General features: G+C 37.3%; 1 pseudogene; it reads right to left on the minus strand.

The window, feature by feature from the left end:
• Positions 1 to 1,244: 1,244 nt before the first annotated feature.
• LOC123582645 lies at positions 1,245 to 2,997 on the minus strand (annotated as a pseudogene).
• Between the last annotated feature and the right edge of the window lie 4,598 nt (positions 2,998 to 7,595).

Raw genomic sequence — 7,595 nt, forward strand, 5'->3', positions numbered from 1 at the left:
GATATTTTACCTACCTGTAAATTCTGATTTTTCTAAATTAAATATGAGATTTCATTTATAATAAATATGTAATGGAAACAAGGATATCTGATCCCACCATTTCTATTCAATACTTTACTGAAACTTCTACCCAGGGCAAGTAGGCAAGAAAATGAAATAAAAGTCATCCAGATTGGAAAAGAAGAAATTAAATAATCTCTATTTCAGATGGCATGGTCTTGAATATGGACTGTCCTACATAATCCACTATAAAGCTATTAGAACTAATACATGAGTCAATAAGATTGTAGTATATGATATTAATATATAAACATCAATTGCGCTTCTGGATACTAGATTAATCATTTGTAAAATGAAGTTAAGCAACTCCATTGATAATAGATCAGTAAGAATAAAATACTTAGGTATCAATTTAACAGAAGAAGTGAAAAATTTGTACACTGAAAACGACAAAGCACCGTTGAAAGAAATTAAAGAAGATCTAGAACAAATGAAAACACATCCCATGGTCTTGAGTCAGAAGACGTCGTATTGTTAAGATGGCAGTACTCTAAGCAGCAGTAACGCACTGCCCCAAACCCATCCACATTCTAATCTCTGGAACCTGTGAATATCCCCTTGTATGGTGAAAAAGATTTTGCAGATGGGGTTTAATTAAGGATTTTGACAGGGAGAGATCACACTGGATTATCCACATAGATACAGTAAAATCACAATGGTCCTTATCAGAAGGACACAGCAGGAGTCAGAGTCAAAAGGCAATGGAACTGCTGAAGCAGAGATAGGAGTCGAGAACTTTGGCAGTTTGGGAAGGAGCCACAAGCCAAGGAATAGAGGCAACCACTAGACACGGAAAAGGCAAGGAAACAGACTCTCCCCTTAATGCTTCCAGAAGGAACCAGCCTTGTGGATACCTTCACCTCAGCTAAGTGAAACTTAGTTTGGATTTCTGACTTCCAGAACTGCAAAGGAATAAACTTGTGCTGTATTTGTAGAGAGGAACATGGAGTCTCTCATGTCCAGCAGGAGCCTGTGTCAAGCAGAGGCTTGTGTTCAGCAACGGGGCAAGCAGTTAAAGGTACTGCAGCTAGGAGATATCGCCAGGATTTGTCAAAAAAAAATTTTTAATTCTCTAATATCCAGGTGAGACAGTCTTGGTCCTCCCTTGCCACCCTTGTAACATTTGCCTCTGGCCAAGGCGATGGTTGGTTTCACCTTTATTTAACTCAGGATGCATGTTAGTTTCAAGAGCAACTATATGGTTTGTTTACTGATTCACCTTGTGATCCCATTCTCTTCTGTGCAGATTGGGGATTCACCACAGCCTCTTAATCCATGGCTTTCGGTCACTCATCAAGCTCTCTTTATTTCAACATTTCTGGATCAATGTTATGAAGCATGGCTGGGTTATATATTATATTCTGGGGTAGTCATTAGAAAAACTGATCATAACATGCTTGCAAAAATCTCGCCATCTTCTGTCATGTGTAGTATGTGTTTTTCTGTCTCTTGAGGTCCAGGTAATTGCGCACACCTTGCCACATTTCACGACAATAATGTTTAAAAAGTCTTCGCAAGCCTTTCAGGATTCTTTTAAAGAGATAACAAGTTTTGCTTCTCCAGTCGCATGATGTTATCCTAAGCAAAAATTTCACTGTAATTAATTTACCAGGTTTGAAAGTCTTGAAAGATTGTTGGTTGAATAAATTTGTGGTAACTCATGGTAAACACTGCTAAGGGACTTAATGAATCTACCCATAATCTGAGATGTTATGTTTTGGTAGCTACTGTACTTTGCTAAGTAGCATCAGAGAAGCTAGAATGCACTTATTATACATGACTCCAACGTGATATGACTGATCACCACAGCAGGCCTGGGTTTAGCCTGTTCAGAAAAGTAAAGTGCTCGTCAGCCTGGCCCAGATAATTCTTCCATATAACAGTATCATAAAAAGTGCTTTGCATCATAGGCTCCTGTTCTAAAATGTACCTAAGATTTTCAGATATAGAGAGGCCAATAGATCAGGGGATAATTGCCATTGAAAATATTGTCGTTTATACTTCCCAAGAGGAGAGGGCACAGCACTCCACACAGGACCACATGAGGAAGCACTACGGTCAATGAGGGGGCAGAAGGAACCAGGGCAAAGTGTGGCTCAAAGCCTTTATTCTGGTTTTTGAGGGAAGAAACAGGCAAGGTAAAGCAGGCAAACTAAGCAAGTTTAGGAATGGATGTTTGAATAATTTTGGTAGGCTCTGGGTTATAGTGGTGGTCCGTAGTTGTCCCATACCTGGATCTGGGGTGATTTAGGGTGGGGGGGATAATGTTCCCAATGGCAGGAGTCTGACAGTGAGACAGGCAGAGGAGTATCTGAAGGGACTGATTAATTTGCATGTCAAATGCATGCTCACAGGCAAGTTGTTAGCTGTCTCTAGGAATTAGCTAACCCCTCCCCAGGCCCACAGGGCCTCCAAATTGTCAAAGCGTCATAAAACACCGAAAACAAAACCCAAGATGAATAGAGCTCTATTCTCTTTACAGCTACCTATCATATCTATGTCAAGATATGGAAGGGCACACTTAAAGCATTTTGCCCGCAAGCAAAGCTGGCAAAGATTAGCAGGTATGGGAGTCAGTTAGTTTGCATTCATCTGAAGCTTGTCTATTGCTACATTAAGGATGCCAATTCCTCCCAGGGGCTGTTTGCTTTCCACAAGTGCATTTGTTAACTGATGGCAAAGCCCAGCAAAGTTATTTGTTGCATATTGAATATGCTCCCCATTATAAGTACTAATGAAAAGCTATACCTGGAATAATCATATTTGGGAACCAGGAATGCTGGGCATAGAAAACCTTGCAAACAAAACAGCAAGGACACCCAAGAAGTGTTCCAGTACACCAGAAGCTCCAAACATAGTGCCCAGATATGATAAATTACTTGCAAAAAGTTCCTTATTCTTGTTGATCAATTCACAAAGTTCAATGATTTGCCTTTGAGCTGAGGGCTAGCACTGTTCACAAATTGAGGGCAGACACCATGTTTTCTCCAGAGCAGTCCAAGCGACAGAGGCAGCCTGAGCAGGCAGAGGTGACCATTGCGGGAGGAAGGGCCACAGTGAATCACAGGAAGACCTCAAGACTTTTAGCAGAAATTGACAAGTTAATTCAAAAATCTGTATAGAAATCTAGGATGCAAAATAACCTTCAAAAATAAGACCAAATCTCAAATTCAAATCTTACTACAAAGATATAGTAATCCAGACTGTGAAATCCTGGCATAACGATAAATTTATAGATCAACTGAATAGAATTGACAGTTGAGAAATAACCCAGACAGGGGCACCTGGGTGGCTCAGTCGGTTAAACGTCTGACACTTGATTTTGGCTCAGGTCATGATCTCATGGTTCATGAGTCTGAGCTCTGCATTAGGCTCTGCACTGAGGGTGCAGAGCCTGCTTGGGATTCTCTCTCTCCCTCTCTCTATGCCCTTCCCCTGCTCTCTCTCAAAATAAATAAATAAACATTTAAAAAAAGAGAAAGAACCCATACATTTATAGTCAGTTTATTTCTAACAAGGGTGTCAAGACTATTCAATGGGTAAAGAATAATGTTCAACAGATGGCCCTCAGACAACTGAATATCTGCATGCAAAAGAATAAATTTGGATGGACCATCCACCTCACATTTTTCACAAAAATCAACACAAAATATGTTACAGACATAAGCATAAGAGCAAAAGTATAAAAGGCTTAGAAGAAAACATAGTTGTAAATCTGTGTGCCTTGGTTTAGACAGTGGTTTCTTAGATATAACACCCAAAAAAGTGCTCTTCAGCAAAAAAGATAAATTCAACGACATTAAAATTAAAGCCTTTATGCTACAATTGATGCCAATAGGAAAGTTAAAAGACAACCCAGAGAATCAGAGAAAATATTTGAAAATCACATATCTGATAATGGACTTTTATACATCTATAATATGTAAATATTCCTTACAGCTCGATAATAAAAGGACAATTCAATTTAAAAATGAGAAAAGAAGCTGAGTAGACATCCCTCCAAAGAAAACATAGAAATGGGCAATAAACACGGAAAGACATGTTCAACATCGGTAATTATTAGGAAAATGCAACTTAAAACCACATGAGACACTAATTTGCACCCACTATGATGGTTATAATCAAAGAGATAGACAGTAACGAGTGTTGACAATAACGTGGAAAAGTTGGAATTCTCAGTCACGGCTAGTAAGAATATAGCAGTGGCACAGCCACTGTGGAAATATTTTATCAGTTTTTCAAGATGTTAAACAGTTACCATTTGACTCAGCATTTCCATTCTAGGTGTGAACCCAAGAGAAAGAAAAATATATACCCATACAAAAATTGTACATGAATATTCATAGTAGCATCATCCAAAATTGGAAAAAAAAATGGAAATATCACACATGTCCTTCAATGAATAGATAATTAAGATGTGGTGTACCTAAATAATAAAATGTTATTTGATAATAAAAAGGAATAAAGTACCAATACATGCTACAATATGGATGGACCTTGAAAACATTAAGTTAAGTGAAAGAAGACAGTTACAAAAGGCCACATATTACACAATGCCATTTTTAAAAGAAGTTCAGAACAGGTGAATCAATAAAGACAGAAAGTATATTAGCCTAGGGCATAAGGCTGAGGTATGTGAGGGAGGAAGGATTATAGAGCAAATGTTAATGCATGTGGGGTTTATTTTTGAGTTGATAAAAATATTCCAAAAACTTAGATTGTGGTGATGCTTGTACAAGTCTGTGAATACATGAAAAACCATTGAATTGAACACTTCAAATGGTTAATTTCATTGTGTGTCAATTACATAACAATACGGATGCTAAAGAAGTTACACAAAAATGCAATGGAAATTACATTCAAGTATGAACACACAGTGTTATACTGAAATTACATCAAAATAAGATACTTGAATTATATATGGAAATATTTATATTTGTTTTAAATCTATTATTATTTATTTGAATGTATAATCATGAGTTTGGCAGTTGCTTACTAATCCAATTTCCATAATTCTGCCAACATCATACAAGTTTTAAAGGAACCTAAAATGGGATCACCGAGCCCTTCCACATTTTTCTGCCAGAAGTGATGGGAAGCAGAGTTAAAAGTGGTCTCTTTCACAATTAATAGGAGATCCTGATCTGCTTAGAAAAATCACTGATGTTCTAAGAGCATGCTCCTGCAAGCCTAGTGATCTGCTCTAGAAGTGTAACCAATAATTCTCATAGGACACGTCTCTGAGAAGTACTTGATAGGACTCACTTCTACTTCTGAGTCACAATTTTTTTCCAATAAGCTCAACCTCTGTTGCATCCGGTGCTAGAAGTATAGTGATAACAATACACAGTAGTAGAAATGCATATGGTATCCTTCCTCTTTTGGTTTTAGAACTAAAAATGAGAAATGGAAGGTGGAGATGATTATGAATCTTCAAAATGTGTGATAACATTAAAGCCAAAGAACATGAAGATAGATAAAGGGGTAACTGGGTGGCTCAGATGGTTAGGTATCTGACTTCTGGTTTTGGTTCAGGTCACGATCTTACAGTTTGTGGGATCAAGGCCGAGTTGATCTCTGCACTGTCCTGGTGGGGATTCTTTCTCTCCCCCTCTCTCTGCCCCTCCACAGTTCTGTCTCTCTCAAGATAAATAAACATTATTTTAAAAAAGAATATGAAAACAGATAAAAATAATTATATTAATAATTTATAGTTTTAGGTGCCCACATGTGGCAGAAGCTATAGAAAATTGCATGTGACCCTCAAAACAACTCAGCAAAGATATGAATGAAGAAACATGAGCTTAGAGAGGCTAGGCATGATGCTGAAGGCTGTGCAGTTAATAAGCAATACGTAGAGTCAAAATAAAATAAAATAAAATAAAATAAAATGGGGGCACCTGGGTGGCTCAGCCGGTTAAGCGTCCGACTTCGGCTCAGGTCATGATCTCACACTTTGCGAGTCCGAGCCCCGCGTCGGGCTCTGTGTTGACAGCTCAGAGCCTGGAGCCTGCTTCAGATTCTGTGTCTCACTCTCTTTCTGCCCCTCCCCTGCTCATGCTCTGTCTCTCTCTGTCTCAAAAATAAATAAAAAAAAAAAAAACATTAAAAAACAAAATAAAATAAAATATTCCCAGCTCATATCACATATATGTAATACATACCGGATATATATAATGCACACCATATATATGCATATTATGCATATATCATATAGCCTATAACTATATATAGTAGAGTACCATTCATTATAAGTAGTGATTACTTTTTCACATCAGTTTACAATTTTTGAAATTTATTCAATAAGGCTCAAAGATGGTAAGTGGTTTTCTCCAAGTTAACCAGTTAGTTAAACTAGAATCAAGGCTAGACTCAAATTTAAGGCTTATGCTGAAAAGGCACTTAAAAATATGTCCAGGGATTCCTGTAATATAACTCCTTGCATTTGATGAATACTGAGATTTCTGTTCTAGGTCAAGGAGCTGGAATCTTTTGTTAACTTTTCTTCTTTCCCACCTCCATCTATCTAGTTTTACTCTAGGTGTTTGAATTGTGAATTGCATTAATAGACATCTACTTTGATTTTTTATCTCTTCCAATTTGCCCCTCTCTTGTCCAGAAGCTGATCACTAAAGCTGTGTGTATATATATTCAAGTGAACTGGGAAGTTGAATAATTATGCATTGGAATTAGAACCCCAGTTCTTTGGAGAAGATCGATAATAACCTAGCCTGACCATTTTTTTCCCCCGGAATATCCACTGAGCAATTCTATTCAACTCTCTGCTTCACTTAAGTGATACATATTTGAAACAAGCTACAACTGCCTATTTTATAAAAATACTTCCTCTGAACCTACTGCTTCCATAATCTAAAAGGAGCCACCTTTCAGAGTATGTCTCCAGTGATGAACTCTACCAATTTAAAAGAGAGTACAGCAGTGTGTCAATGAGAAAAGAATAAAAAAAAAGAAATTCAAGAAACACTTAGGATTTATGAATTTTATATTCAGGGTTTTTACTGTTCTTGGTATGTTGGCTCACTTCTTTCTCTCTTTCCTGTCCCCAAACTCCCAAGCAACATAATGATGCATTGTTACCAGTTTTATATACACACTATTTTTACATTATCGTTATAGTACTACAAGCTACATTATTTTAAATATTTTCTTAAAAAAGACGCTCTTTTGGGTGCCTGGGTGGCTCAGTCAGTTAAGCATCTGACTCTTGATTTCTGCTCAGGTCATGATCTCACAGTTCATGAGTTTAATGCCCCATGCATATTCTCTCTCTCTCCCTCTCTTTATGCCCCTTCCTTCAGTCTCTCAAAATGAATGAATGAATGAATGAATGAATGAATGAATGAATGAATGGAAGGATGAATAAATAAGCTATTGGGTGTTCTGTTACTTTGGCCTGCTTTAATTTGACCTTTTTTTTTTTTTTTTCCTTTTTAATGGTTTCAACGTTTAAGTTTTTCAAAAGAAACGTAGTCCTGGTAAATATTGCCAATTTCAGTATCTTATCCTCCGGGACA

This window comes from Leopardus geoffroyi, chromosome B1, assembly GCF_018350155.1.
Source record: "Leopardus geoffroyi isolate Oge1 chromosome B1, O.geoffroyi_Oge1_pat1.0, whole genome shotgun sequence".
In the NCBI taxonomy this organism is placed as follows: Eukaryota; Metazoa; Chordata; class Mammalia; order Carnivora; family Felidae; genus Leopardus; species Leopardus geoffroyi.